The sequence below is a fragment of the Lissotriton vulgaris genome, chromosome 3_2 (assembly GCF_964263255.1).
Source record: "Lissotriton vulgaris chromosome 3_2, aLisVul1.2, whole genome shotgun sequence".
In the NCBI taxonomy this organism is placed as follows: Eukaryota; Metazoa; Chordata; class Amphibia; order Caudata; family Salamandridae; genus Lissotriton; species Lissotriton vulgaris.
The window spans coordinates 96600297-96616726 of record NC_141690.1 but is presented as its reverse complement, the minus strand read 5'-3'; positions in this window follow the sequence as shown (position 1 = coordinate 96616726).

The following is a 16430-nucleotide window of genomic DNA, read 5'->3' as shown; positions in this document are numbered from 1 at the left end:
TAGGTGAAAGTTAGAGCATGTATTAGTGCAGGTGACATGCTCTGGTAGTTAATTACAGCTACTTTTGTTTTTCACTATTGTAAGGCTATCTTGCCCATGGGCTATCATGGGGAATGCTGGCTACAGTGATTACCTGCATATCTTCCCATGGGAGCAAGATAGGACATAAAAGTCTGGTATCCCTGAACTCAGAATTTAATAACACATCTTTTAGGAAAGGTGGTTTCTGAATCCTGTGTTTGAGAAGAGCACTTTTAGAAAGTGGCTGTTCTCTTGTCAGACCTTTCTGTGTGCCTTGACCTGTTTGTGAATTGACGGTGTGGTTTGTGAGTGGCAGGGACTGGGTGGTTCCCATAGGCTGAGTGGGCCATCCCTGGGCTGAATAGCTCCATCTGCATCTAGTGTGATGGGAGAGGGTAGCACCTGGGCCTGAATAGGGCTGAGCGCTTGCCTTCCACAATGCTGGCTTCACCTCCTCCTGGGCGTCGGACGACCCTGTCCCTCTCTCTGAAAGGAAAGGAGAGGAAAGGAAAGGAAAACAAAGTGCTCAAGGAACACCCAGAACTGGTTCAGACCGGGCTCAGAGCCCTCCTGCACAAAGGGAACAAAGACTTTTAGGGGTATAAGTATAGGACCCAGACTACAGAAAATTAGATCATCCTGGAATCAAGAAGGAACCTCTGCCAAGGAGAAAGCTGGAAGACTGAAGAAGGAAGACTGTTCTGCTGTATGCTTGTGGACTGACCTGCAGTTGCTTTGCTGCCAAGGAGAGAGGAAGGACTTTGCTTTGTGCTGTGCTCCAAGGGCCTGTTGCGAGCTGGCTCCCTGTTAAGAAGTCCCAGGAACAAAAGGACTTCACCCCCAGCTTCCCTGAACTCTACTGAGAGAGTTCTGTCCTACCCAGAGTGCTTGGGCCAGTTGTGGTGCCTCTGGAAGTTGTACCTGTGCTTGGGAAGCTGGAAATGTAAGCTACTAAAGACTTTCTGCAAAGTTTCACACATCGCTCGCAGTGTGAGGAAATACCCGCCACCGCGAAGATCGAGATCGTCACAGCGCCTGTTGCGGCTGCAAGAACCGAAGCATCCTTCTTACCCTGACTAGAAGCAAGGGTCCCTATTTGGACAGTGGTACCTACCGCTGCCAACAAGAGACCCCCAGTTCTAACACATTGAATATCCACAACGTTGGATTCCAATACGAGCTTGTCGAATACGCGCGTGTTTTTAATCTTAAGCTCGAACAGACACATAAAAATGTCAATGTATCGTTTGAACAAACTCTTAACTCTCCGAAAGTTCTTCACCGATTTCTTTGAAATTTTGATTTAACGTTGGATTCGATTAAGGGCGTGTTTATATATACACAACGTTGGATTCAAATACGCATGTGTCCAATACGCGTGTGTTTTTAATTAAAAGGCCAAACAGACCCTATCGATTTGGTTGCTGTGCAACAGTACGCGCATGTTTTTATATACACAACGTTGGATTCCAATACGTGCGTGTCGAATACGGGCGTGTTTTTAATCTTAAGCCCGAACAGACACATAAAAATGTCAATGTTCATTTGTTCAAAATTTTAAATCTCCGAAAGTTCTTCAGCGATTGCTTAGAAATGTATACACAACGTTGGATTTGATTAAGCACGTGTTTATATATATTCAACATTGGATTTGAATACGCGTGTGTCCAATATGCGTGTGTTTTTAATCGAAAGGCCGAACTGACCCTATTGATTTGGTTGCTGGGCAACAACTACAAGGGACGTATAGAGACAATAGTCTACATATATTAGGATGGACAGTTGGTGTCAGGATGGCAGACCAGGAAGTGGGTGGAGGAAGGGGGAGGAGTTGGTTCACTGTGCAACATTAAGAAAGGATGAATAGAGACAATATTCAACATATATTAGGAAGGACAGTTGGTGTCAGGATGGCAGACCGGGAAGTGGGTGGAGGGAGGGGGAGGAGTTGGTTCACTTTGCAACATTAGCGCATGTTTATATGTACACAACGTTGGATTCAAATACGCGCGTGTCCAATAGCGCGTGTTTTAAATCGAAAGGCAAACAGATCCTATCCATTTGGTGGCTGCACAACAACTACAAGGGATGCATAGAGACAATAGTCTACATATGTTCGGATGGACAGTTGGTGTCAGGATGGCAGATCGGGAAGTGGGTGGAGGGATGGGAGAGGAGAATGCTGATGTAATAGAAACGTCTCTTAACTATATCTTTTCAGTTGCATGGATCACTTTATGATATTGAATTTTATCAACAGTTTACATATGCGTATAGATCTTATAATTCTTATGGAATGACATTTTTTCATGTAAATCCTCTCTCCTCTGTTACTTCATCAAACACCAAAACAAACATGAATTTCTTGGGATCATTTTATCTTATTGCATAAATTAGGTACCAAATTCCCATCACACTTTTTGTTCCTGAACATTATGTCATATAAAGGAATACATTGATTTAAATTGTATATATTTTACAAGCACTTTCAAAATGGCCGATAAAATGTGCCATTATCAGAATATGGGGACTAGCAGTCTAGTGATATATTGCAATGGAAAGCGATGAGGGATTAATGCACTTGATTCCACTTATGAATGTCGGGGTCCTACAGGGCTCAATACTGAGATCAACTTTGTTTATTTTGTATATGGCCCCCTCGCCCTTCTCGCTGAGAAATATGGAGCTAAAATAGTGTCATATGCTGATGACACTCAGTTTCTGTTTACATGTGAGAAGGGTGTCGAATGCAACGGCAAATTAACGCTTGCCTCTCTGAAGTCTTCTCCTGGCTGAGACACGATCAACTAAAGTATAACTCTGAGAAGTCAGAGATTATTTTCTTTGATCTACGTCCGTTTGAAGCTTGACATACCTGGTAGCCACAGGACATGCCCCCCCCTTCGTCCTATGTCACCATTGTGAAAAATGTAGGTGTCAAATTGGATGCGGCCCTTCCTATGAAGGCCCAAGTCCAAACAGTGGCTGGGTCTGTTTTGGGATGTTGAGAATGCTGCAGAATTTTCTCCCTCCGCTCTCAGTCCCCTACAGGAAAACGGGGGTCCAGGCCCTGGTAGTGTCCAGACTGGATTATGTTAATTCCCTGTATCTCAGCCTTCTTGGGTACCTTCTGGGCCGATTACAGGTGATTCAGAATATGGCGGTGAGGGCAATTTTTCTGTCAGGGCACAGGACTCATACAACTCAGCTTCTGTCTTTGCTATACTGGCTTCTGGTGCGGAAAAGAATACATTTTAAAACCTTGGTCTTGGTTTTTAAAGCATTTCATAAGATTGGAGCCCCCTACCTTAGGGAAAGATTTTAACCTTATATTCCACAGCGTACCCTGAGATCTTCCTCTCAGCTTCTGATCTCAGCTCCGAAGGTCTTGCTGTCCCAGGTAGGGGGTAGATCTTTCCAAGAAGTGGCTTCCCGGCTGTGGAATAGCCTACTCTTCTCTCTTAGAGAGATCCCGGACCTACTTATTTTTAGGAGGAGTCTAAAAACATGCTCTTTCAGCTGTGAGCTTAGCAGTAGTTGAATGCTTTGTTTGATGTTGTGTGGTCTCTGTTCCTTAGTGCTGGGACACTCCCGGGAGTAGCCGCGAGCTTTATAAATATTAGATAACATTACATAACATAACAAATACGCTCTAGATGAATGAACTCCATGGTCCAGTAGAAGACTCAGAGCCAAAAAGCGTAATCTGTCCATATTTTTGTTTGCACTGCGGTGTGTTAAATAAATAATCAAAAAAATACCTTCTCTGCACGGTGCCGTGAATTATTTCACCATGTGGAGGAGCGAGGATTGTGGGACATATATCAGATATACTGCCAAAGAATTCCCGGCACCTCACAGCGAAGGTATTCTTTTGATTATTTATATAACACACCACTGTGCAAACAAATATATATATATATATATATTTCCTAGGAATAAAAATAAATCTATTTTTTAATATAATTTTTTTAAATGATAAGGTTATTGCTAATTTTGAATGTAAATCACAAATCAAATAATGCATAACTTGCATCGGGAATTGTATCCAAATAAACACAAGTGATACTGCAAATAGCAATTAAAAACATCAGTATGTTGAAAAGAATATGTTACATTTTAGTGGTGGTATTGTCCCTTTTAACTGTGAAAGTTAGAGAAATTGTCTTATTATTTTCCATTTCACAAAACATGTTATTTCATTTGAAATTACATTTCCTTAAAATTCCCTTTAACTCTCCATTGAGTGGTCTCCGTCCCAGTGGCATAGATTTCCTCAAACAGGCCGAAAGTTACTCAAAGCTAAATTTACCATTTCAAAATAGGTTATAGGGATCACTACATTTACACTCCTCATTTGTCGAGAAATTTAAATCTAAATATAAACTGTGATTTCCATGTGGACTTGGTGAATTCCATTCATGAGGAGAGGAGTTGGCCTAACGGCTAGGCGGTCGACCTCGAATCTGGGGAACCAGCTTCGAGTCTCGGCAATGACGTTGAACATCCTGTGATTCTGGGCAAATCACTTACAGCCTGATTCATCATAAACCCGTTTTGCGAGTCTATAATAGCGATTCATAAGGAATCGCTATTACAGACTCGCAAAACGGGATTCATGTAGGAATCGCAAAAAGAATTGCGATTCCTACACATTCCTTATTTACGATTAGCAAATTGCTAATCGCAAATAAGGAATAACTCCCCATTCATTCCTATGGGCCAAAAGGCCCATAGGAATGAATAGGGAGTATTCCTTATTTGCGATTAGCAATTAGCTAATCGCAAATAAGATAGCGATTTAAAAGGTGCCAGGGGTGTCCAAAGGACACCCTGTAGCACCCCTTAAATGCAAATTGAAACAGGTGTTGAGCACACACATGTCCAAAAGACATGTGTGTGTGCAACATGCAACTTAGAAAAATGCTTTTAAAAGCATTTGTCTAAGTTTTCGCTATTTACCACGAGGTTTGAGCTCGCGGTAAATAGCGGGCCGAAATTGCGATTTCGCAATTTTTAAATGGATGATGAATTGCATTTAAGGAATCTCAAATAGAGATTCCCTAAATGTAATTCCTCGCAAAATAGCGAAATCGCTATTACCGATTTTTGCATTTGGGATGATGAATCCCAAATGCAAAAATAGCGCTCGCAAAGGGCCAGATTCTCAGAATCTGGCCCTTTGCGAGCCGATTTCGGCTTGATGAATCAGGCTGTTCATCTCCCTGTGCCTAACAAAAAAAAATAATGTGTTCTCACGTAACAAAACTGGAGCTATATAAACCGCTCTGATTCCTGATATGGGTCAAGTTTGCGCTATATAAAACTCTGTAAAAAAAAAACTACACCTAGATTTAGTGTCAGACCTACACATGTGGAGATCTCCACATAAAAACCTACCTACGTGAGTATGGTTAATGGTGTTTGTAGGTTGTCTAAAAATGCATGATACCCAAAACCATCAATCAAGCCACAGCATTTCCTTGTGTAATGAGCAAGCATCACTTTATAATGAAAAATCCAATGAATAAAAAAGTGGGTAAGAAGTCGAACTATGTGAACTATGCATTTTTTTATGTGTACCCCAGGATCTGAGTTTAGGCATACCCATTGTTGATATACCAATAATGCAAGAGATTTCCAAGATCTTTTTTCTAGAATGTGTTTTTTTATGCATAAATATACAATTAAACATAGAAAATACAGAGATTTAAAATAGGCACATCCGTACAATCCGACAATCGCATACATGTTCAAATAAAAGCGACACCCCACATGTGCGGGTGGGCCTAAAACACTATGATGTGAAGAAAGGAAATGATGTTTGGGTAGATAAACTGGATTACTGCCTTGCTGGACTTCTGCCTTGCTGGATTATTGCCCTGCTGCCTCCTGTCTGACACAGAGGGATTGGACCTGCACCAGAATCTAGGACTCCCAGAGTGACTCCAAGGTCTGGTCTGCTGGCCTTCTGTTCACGGTTGCAGGGACATAACAGGCTCCCAACCACCAGAACCATACCCAGATTAAGGTGGAGTAAGCCACTGACCCCTAAGTGGTCCCCCTCAGGTCCCAGACCATTGGCGTGGCCTCGGTGGAGCTGAACTGAAGCTTTTGGGCTCTTGGCAAATGTGAACAAGTCAGTTGGTGCCAAACCTTGTCACTCCACTGCTCATCAACTCAAAGTTCCGTCAACCTGTTCATTCACGCTACAGCAGCACAAAGCTCTGGCCCTACCACCTGCTGTGACAATGGGATCTTTGCCTCACATCCATGACTGTCCACAATGCCTGGTTTATTCTTTGCACTACAATGATAATCATCCACGATGCTTATCTGCTCTTCACATTCCCCATGCACCGCAAACTGGTATCTTTGAGCTGGACTGAGAAGGAAACTTTTCAGGAGGACTAATTCGGTCCCTGTATCTGACTGCACTTCATCATGGTAGGCCTGAACTTCTGACTTTCTCCCAGTCTCACACAACTAGATAGACATGAGTGGTGTTTTGGACTTTTCTGTACTATTTTCATTTCAGGCTTTGAAATGTCATATCTTTGGTTCTACTGATTGTATTTTTGTTAGTTTGTTCTTGATTTGTTCATTAAATTTTGCTTTATTTTCTGAATTGGAGTGGGATTTTTCTTGTGTTGTGTTTTCACTTCATTACTGTTTAAGGAGCTGCACAAATACTTTACACATTGCCTCTAAGTTAAACCTGACTGCTTCGTGACAATCTGCTAGAGGGGTGAGCACAGGCCAATTTGGGGTTTGCTTGTGCTTCATTCTAACAAGGGTTGCTGCTTAAGTAGGGTTTCACTCCCCTCAACCATTAACCCAGTTTTACACAGCCCCCTACAAAGGCTTTTTAACACACATTATAAGATGTTGAGTATTTAAAAATGGTACATACCAGAATCTAATGTTGACATGTACATACAGTGACTATCTAAAGTTATTTTCACTGTGAAGGGAAGTAGCTGTAATGTTCATAATAAAGTTACAACTCTGCTATCTCTGGTTTAGGACAAGCTACCACAATATTTCAAACACTATTTTTATATTCAATGTTTATCATAAATCCAAATCAGTGTTGAAGACAGATTTTCATAAATATTCTTTAAAATTTAGACTTTGTCTGCCTAAACCTCCAGTAGTCTAATTAGCATTACCATGCCAGTGTTTCCCCTAATGAGGTGTGATAACTGCTCCCAGAGCTGAAAAATAGTGGGTTATGACTTTTGATAGGAAGACCTGGGTGGGAGGTATGGGACACATATGTCACCTCATTAAAACGTTTCAAGAACTTCATTAACTTGAAAGGTACCAGGGGAACTAGGGGAAGAGAAGCCATTTGTTTTCTGTGCTCTCTCTAGCCAATTTGGCACCATCCCAGTGGGAGGAACCTAGGAGTTTTATTTAGATTTCAGCTAACGGGTTACTCCGTCACAATGGTGGCAAATATTCCGTCAGCAGAAATATATAAATCCCATAGGATATTATGGGATTTATATTTCGGCAGACAGGATATCCATCACGGTTGTGGCAGAGAACCTGTCCACTGAAATCTACATCAGGCCCTAACTGACTGGGGTTCGACCCTGACTGAGTCTAGACGACAACATTTCATGACTGATATTTTATACATTATCTGGACTGATATTGCATTTTTTAAATTTTACGAAACAATTGCACCAATCTTTTGTAGGTTATTTTATTTGTGAAGTAATTATGGTCCAATCCTGCCAATGAGTGTGATATCAAAAATTTGACCCCCAATAATGTTGGTTAGGGTTGGTAGGGTTACTGTGCTCTCAGGATCTCATCCTGTCTAGCATTAAGCCCCTAGGTATATTCAAGTAATGCAACAGTGCTATAAATCTACTGCCCTCTAAAAAACAAGTATGGTGGTTCAGTGTAATGTGATGTCTCATCACTTAACTATCATAATGCTTTTGAATGTTATCCTATTTTCTATATAAGGATAAATATCCATTTTGAAGTGGAGAATTTTCATTTCCACCAAAATATGTTAAATGCACTATGATTTCATGTTATAGTCAATATGTACATACTATGTTGTATTTCTTACCTTATGTTTTACTTCATGTCTAAACCGCACTGAGGAAGAGACTGTGTCTTGAAACACGCCAAAAACTCAGATGATATGATATGAAAAATTTCTGGTAAGATTAATAGCACCAGGGAAGAGGTTACAGGTGTGAATAGCGCTTCGAGTGCAACTCTCAGCAGTAGTGAATCTGATTTAGATTATCCATCCACTTCCAGACAAGAGAAGGAGTCCAGTTCATCTTCTTTTTTACCGGAGTTTAAAAGGATATGGCTGCTCCACTTTCAATTGGGAGGGAGAGATCAAGAAAGAGAAACATTCAGAAAAGAAGTAGAGGGCAGAAGGGTTGGAGAACAAGGAAGCAACATAGACAACAAAGATAAAGAGGGAGGCAGGACCAGGGCACGGAAATGAGAGAAACCAAGAAATAAACATATTAGTAGTAAATCTCTCAGATAGAGTACTGACCAGAACAAACATTTCTGTGCTGAATTGGGGGACTGGTTTTGCTCCTATTAGTATGTTTAATGATCTTTAGGCCAAGGTGGATTTGATGAAATTTGTTCACTTGCTAAAGCTGAAAAAGTTATTTCTTGATAACCTTAAAAAGCAGGCAGCGCCCATAATGAAGGATGCCAGTCATATTTCCATTAAGGTGCTGAATAACATTGTGCTACTTATGAGTTTGGAAGATCAACAGGAATGTGACATTGAAGATTTCCCATTACAATTGGAAATTGATACTGATTGCTGTAAATTGAGTGCCTTTCAGACCAATTCCAACTCCATGCTCCAGGCAAAGCTTACAGTGTGATCCATGTGTTCTAGAATCATGCTATTAATTATTTTATTTTGATGTGCAACTCCAAGTTGGATAAACATGAGTTAAAAACATTGTGTCAATTGAGGAGTGATAAATCTATCATCATAAAGGAAGCTGACAAGGGCAGCAATGTTGCAATAATGAACTATAAAGATTATAATCATAAGGCACATCGACAACTTAAAGATAGAAACAACTATGCTAAGGTGGAAGCAGGAGAGCTTGAAATATCAAAAGCGATGATCAAAAGTGAATTGTGCATGTATGCAGATCAACAACTTCATGATACAGAGGAATTTAATTATCTACGGGTTGAGAATGCCACAACACCTGTGATATATTTATTGCCTAAATTCACAAAGGTGGGACTATACCAACTGGTTACCTGATTATTGCTGGCTTTGGAGGCCTAACTGAGCATATTTCTGAATACATTGACATGTTCTTAGCTCCCTTTGTTAAAACTCTACCCTTGTACATCCAAGACACTAAGGATTTTCTTAACACCTTCAATGCTACAGCAATTCATCCCGGATGCTGCACTCCCTTGAATCCCATTGTTCATGACGAGCTCAGCTCGTCATGAGCACACGAGCAGTGTACTGCATGAAGAGCTGAGCTCGTCATGAGCATGGAAGGTGTTAAACAAATGAATGACATCAAATGGGATCCAAGTTACTATTAGGTAACCATGAATGTGCTCAGTCTATATGCCAGCATTGAACATAAGTTTGGGTTGGAAGCTGTAGAGTAACTTTTGTACACTAAATGAGCCAGCTTTCTTCTACACTTTCGCATCTTAATTGCTCTTGTGAAAACTGTGCTAATAAACGACCTTTTTTTGACCCAAAATGACCTTTACCATGAGTTGCAGGGTAGAGTGATGGAGCCAAGGTATGCTCTCTCCTATGCCAACCTATTTATGGGTTGGTATGAGAGGAAGCACACCTGGACTGGTTCATGACATGAGAGTGACACATTCATTTATTGGAAAAAATATATATTCATGATATTTACGTAATTTGGAAAGGTGATGTGAAGGATCTTACTGCCTATCATGTTTTTTAAATGATAACTGCTATAACATCACACTTAGGCCCTAATTACGAGTCAGGTGGTCCACGGACCACCAAACTCATGGTGGAGCGGGTGTGGCAGTCCAGCCACTGGCCCACCGGCGGTCCGATTGCCCCATTACGAGTTGGGTGGTTGGACTGCTCTGGGACCTCTGCCCCCACCAGGGAACTGTCATTCCCTGGCAGTTGCATCCCGATCTTGAGGCCACAATATGCTTGGTGGGACCGCTGCAGTCCTGCCACGCATATTATGAGTTTCCTCTTCGCCACAGTTTTCATAGCGGTTCCACCACCATGAAAACCATGGGGGAGAGGAAAACCTGCTACCTCACACCATTTGGATGCATGCCCAATATGTGCCCCTCTGTATGCATGCACCCCAGGTCCTGCACTGCATTAAATTTACAGTCCATGCTGTTCAGGAACTGTTTTTAGCTTTCCCATTGTGGAAGCCCATTTTCTGAGTCACCGCCGTGGGAACGCCCCAAAAAAGCCAGACAGGAACTCCTAATCTGGCACGAGGCCCAATCATGGATTTAAAGCAGCAAGTGCGTGGCGGTGGCATACTGCCCGCTGCTGCTGCACCAAAAGTTGTAATCGGGCCCTCAGTCTTGAATACAGTAAGACGTCAATTTGCTTTCTTGATTTATAAATCTATGTGGATAAAAACAAACTAGTTTCAAGTCTATTTAGAAAACAGGCTTCACTGAATGCTATTCTACATGCAAAATCAGGGAATCTTAGAAGACATACAAACAATATTCCATTTGAGGATTATCTAAGGGGCAAAAGAAACTGCAGTTTACAACATGAATATGAGAAATAAGCTTCATTTTTCACAATTAACATTATGAGAGGGTATGACTCCAAGATTCTGCAGATTGCTAGGAACTTAGCAATTACAATCAAAGTGAAGAATTGATCAGGGATCATTTGAAAGCCAAAATGGCGGATGATGAGATTAGATTTATCACTACCTACAGTCAGGGTAATGGGAGAATCTATAATAGCTTATAGAAACTTTGGGATGTCTTAACTTTGGATTCTGACTTAAAGGGTTTACTACCTGATAAATCCAAAATAGTTTACAGAAGAGCCCTGACTTTAGAAACACTTCTTAGTCCTTAGTCTGTGGAGCTGATCTGGGTTTGACTTTGCATGTGGATTGCACATTACTAAGAGACAAATAGCACAGTATCATTGGTTTTGTGCAAGCTCAGATGGTGGGAAGTAGACCGTGTGGTGTTGCTGTCTAACTTTTTCTTTGAAGCAAGATGGAGTATAAAGAGTTGGTTCAAGTGTATTGGCACAACAGGATAGATAGCTTGTGGTAAAAAAAAAAATCAGAATGGATGTGCTACTGTGAGTAAGCTAGTTGTGTTTTTTTTTACAGGCTTCAGGGAGTATTTTAATCATAATCTATTTTTTGGGTAATTTGCCCACATTTATAAAGTGAATAGTTTTTATGTGACATGTACCGAAGATGTGATACTTTCTAGTATAAAAATTTGGTGGCATTAGAGAAAGGAAGCACCTGCAGAATAAAGGCCACTTCACATGTTATTTGAAATGGACAACTTGATTGGTTTTAGAATTTGAAATGTATAGATGAAACATGTTTATTCACCCCTGCACTCATGCTCTGGAATTTGGTCTGGGAAGTTTGTTCGGCTGTATTGTAGTGACAACCTATTTTGAAGAATAAAATAAGTTATTGGAGCAGGCATCTGTGATGAATAATATTCCCAGAACTATTGTATTGATATACATATCCCTGCACTATTTTAGGCTGTTGGAGTTTGGGTAATAGAGGTTTAGAATGCTGGACAGCAAACACATGCACGTGTCATGGGTGGCTAGTGCTGAAATCACACTCCACTTTAAGAGAATCACCCCTTTTGGCAGCACCTTTCCACCGGAAGATCAAACAGGCATTTCTGGCCCTAAGATTTGGCGAAATACCCACACTAGACCTCATGCCAAAACGGAGGATGATTGGTTTAAGTGAGGATCGGTCCTGCCGCTTATGCCAACAGGGGAACGAGCCATTGCTCCACATTTTATGCATTTGCCCAGTATTGATGGACCAATGAAGATCGCTATGAAGACGAGAGTTCCTTGACTGGGGAATTAGGTCATGTAGGTCTGCTCTGGTGGAATCTATGGACCCAAGTAACACAATGTTCAACATTAGACTAGCCCCGTTTTTGAACATTTTCAAAAAAATAGATTAGCATATAGGTTGAGCATTGAGTAATCGGGAGAGGGGCCTTGCATCTGACTTTAGGTTGTGATAAATCTGTACTTTTTAAGGTAAATCTCACATGAGTAGGCAAACACCAAGGACAGGCTGCTAGGGTCCGATATGATAGCTGTTCCCTATCCCTCTGTGCTTAGGTAACAATTTGTTTAACTTTCCACTTTTTTTATTTTGCACATTGGCATTTTAAGAATGTGTAATTATGCACATCAGCACTTTCACAGGGGGAATAACCATGATCCCTTTATCTTCGTACATATACCCGCTTTAATCCTGCATATAAGCATATTAACTATCTATAGCAATTTACTTATGTGAATTCCAACTATCCGTATTGACATTTTTAATTTTACCTTTTAGGGGAAAGACCAGTCCCTGATTAGTCATTTTGACCCATTCAATATCTGCACTTGGCATCTCTTCGAATATATTTAGGAAGGAAAGTTAAAAAAATGTGACGGTCAAGTGACAAGATATCCAATGGCTGAAGTAGAAGTATGAAAAAATGTTTCGTCTTTTTTGTATGCATTTTAAATCCTTTTGAATTGTACGTTTGAATCATGTTTGTGGTTTTAATTGACTACTAAACTAATTAACCACTAATCCCATGTGGTGTAAATGAAGTGTATACTGTATATATCAACTGCTGGTAATGAGTGAATGCCACTTGGCACACCCTGAGTGGGGATAGCAGAGAGATGTGCCAGTTATTACATTCTTAGTGGGGTCCTTGCAGTGCACTGTTGCTTTATTATATTAGAATGTTGATTCAGCATTAATATGTATCTCTCGAACGGATTTCTAAGGACTGTTTTTTGGGAGAGAGATGTGACCTCCTGCTTCATAGAGACGTTGTGTGCAGTTATTTGGACTTCTTGAAATAAACCTTCCCGTTGGAAACACTGCCCTCCCGTGTCATGCGGAAAGACCCCACACCAATCCTAACTGGTCTAGGTGGAGAGTAGCAATTTGTCACACTTTCAGGAAGTATCATGTCTGCCGTCATTATGATCTGAAGCCACAATCACACACATTAGATCTTTGAAGTCACAGATGGGTAGAGTTCCAAGTCGGAGAGCGCTGCCTCTCCGGCCTTCCCAGCTATTTCTAGGAATAAAATGCATGGCCCTTAACAGAATCCCATCATCTGGTTATGCAATTTCTTCTAATATAGCATATCTGCAATGCAAACATGCACCCCCAGCGGTTTCTTGACGCTATAATAGAGATGCAAGTTACTTAAATCATTGATACTCATCTAATCAACCTCAGAATGAAAAAAAGGCTGAGTGGACCCGTCAGGAATCAAACCTGTGACCATGAAGCTAAACATAGATCCCTGCAGTGTATACAATGAATGCTTAAGTCTATTGTGCCATTGTAACTAACCTACACCCTATGGACAAACACATTGGGGGCCTCATTTATGGAAAGTGGCGCATCACTGGGCAAGAACAGCGATGAGGTACTTTTCATAGCGCCATGCTCATGACACCATGGATGTACCATATTTACAATATGGTGCTTCCTGATGCAAGGATTTACAGGTAAGTCAGGAATCCTGACCTATCAGATGGCACGAAAACGATGCGTTACTTTTCATAGCGCCTTGCTCATGACACCATGGATGTGCCATATTTACAATATGATGCAAGGATTTACAGGTAAGTCAGGAATCCTGACCTATCAGATGGCATGAAAATGACGCATTGCTGGAGTGTGTTGGATAACTGACGCAACTCCAGTAATGTGCAATTAGACAGGGGCGAGTCCCATCTGAAAAGCCCTGCATCCCTCCATCTGCCTGCTGGAAGCAGGCGTAAGGATTGTGACGCAGTCAAGTCATAGAATGGCGCAGTGAAATTAATTGATTTTACTGCACAACTTCTACGAGGCTTTTTTTACAGTGGAACGCCCACCCTGCATACATTATACCAGACACAGGTATAATGTAGTGCATCCCTTTACAAAGTGACGCATCTGCCTAGATGGGTCACTTTGTAAACATGCATTTACAATGCAATGGTTTCGCCTTTGGAAAAGTTTGAGCTATTGGCATTGTAAATGACAAAATGTGTATTTATGTGTTGGTTTTGAAAACAGATAAATAAATGCCATTGTCAATTACATTACCATTAGCTTAATCTCTCGCAAATGTGAGACCTATTGCATTTCATTTCGCTGCCTGTGCAAGAAAAGTGTGGGGTGCAGGATGAGATACAACAGGATGCATAAATCCGGTGGGGTGGTGAGCACTGGTCAGGGCTGAGGTGCATTGACGGAGCTGTGTGCACCGAGAGCAGTGGGGAGGTGGGGAGGGGGAAAGGCAGACTTCCATGTTAGACGAGGCCTCCTGGACTGCAGCGGCGGTGGTGGTCTGGAGCAGCAGGAGCCTCGCACAGCAAACGGCGAGAGACCACATGGCAGCGTTTAGACACCCGCACTCCTCCCCTCCGGAGCCCCTCCTAAACTTGTTACCTGATGAATCTCTCAATACAGCATCACAGAGCTATGCTTCAGAGGTCGATAAGCTAGGGCTCTAGTGTTCTACTTGCTATCAAAGGCCCTGGTAAACTAACTTCCAACACCCCAAACATGTATCATAAGCATCTCTGGTGCTGCTGTCCCACTTGTCCTCAAAGGCTTTGGCTAAAATAGATCCCAGCACCCCAAAGCCGTTTTATAAGCATCACGCTGCGAGAGCATCATAAGGTTATACTCCATAGACCCATACGCTAGGGCGCTGCTGCTCCCACACCTCATCAGCGTCTCTCACTAGAGCATCATAAGGTTATACTCCATAGACCCATACGCTAGGGCGCTGCTGCTCCCACACCTCATCAGCGTCTCTCAGTAGAGCATCATAAGGTTATACTTTATGGAGTTAGGGCCTACAGAACTGGGTAAGATTCTCCACAAGAGGCCTCAAGAACTGGACAGAATATGTAGGAGGCCTCCAGAACTGGACACAATACTAAGATGTGAACTCCAGAACTGGATACAATACCTAAGATCTGGCCTCCAGAGCTGGACACAGGGCCTGCAGAACTGGGTACGATTCTCCACAAGAGTCCTCACGAACTGCACACAATAGGTAAGATATGCCTTGCAAAACTGGACAAAATATGCAAGAGGCCTCAAGAACTGGACACAATACCCAGGATCTGGCCTCCAGAACTGAACATAATACGTAAGATGTGGCTCACAGAACTGGCACAATATGTGAGAGACCTACAGAACTGAACACAGTACGTAAGAGGCCCCCAGAACTGGACACAAGACTTAGATTTGGCCGCCAGAACTGGAAACACTACTCAAGCTACCGCCTCCAGAAGTGAACACAATTCGTAAGACAAGACACGTAGAATTGTATACACTGCCCCAGAAGAGGCCAGCAGAACTGGACACAATTTCTAGGGTGTGGCCGGGAAGGCATGGACACACCGCCCCAGAACAGGCCTCCAGAACTGGACACAATACTTCAACTGTACAACACACCCCCGAGGGTACCTCTACAAGTGACACCAAACTCCAGATGTGTTCAGATGTGCCCTGCAGAGCAGATCTAATGGTCCAGCTGAGGCCTCTGGAACTGGACACAATCCTCATGTGTTCTCTCCAGATGTGGAAAAATGAACTTCTTCTCATATTTGATATGGTGCCTCGTAATCCGGAAGGAGCGCTCACCAGGAGGCCTTCTAGACTGGTGGCAATAATTCAGACCCCCCCCCACACAAGTAAACAAACAGCCCAACATGTACCCACATATATTACCCCACATGTGCCCATCTGCTCTTGCGCCCAGTCAGGCACACCTTAACACACTGGACACACTATTCCAGATGATGAATATGGAACAGGACCCCGAAGTAACCTCCGAAGTGGACCCCGTGTTCTACAATCGGCCACCTGGGCTTGCAAAATAGACACAATTGTCTGTCCACGGGGCACATTTAGAGTTTTTTGTTGGCACAATCTGCATACGATAATCTTTAGTGGGAGTACATTTCTGCATAGCGCATAGAGCTAACTGAACCACCTTCCAGGCGCATTTGCGCATTTTTCCCACTCCAATTCCCACACCATTCTGGAAACTGGGGTGTGCCAGCTGCCCGGCGAAGGACTCCCTGCCGCACAGTTCCAGGCAGACCCTGGCACCCGCGGCACCAGTCCTCGCGA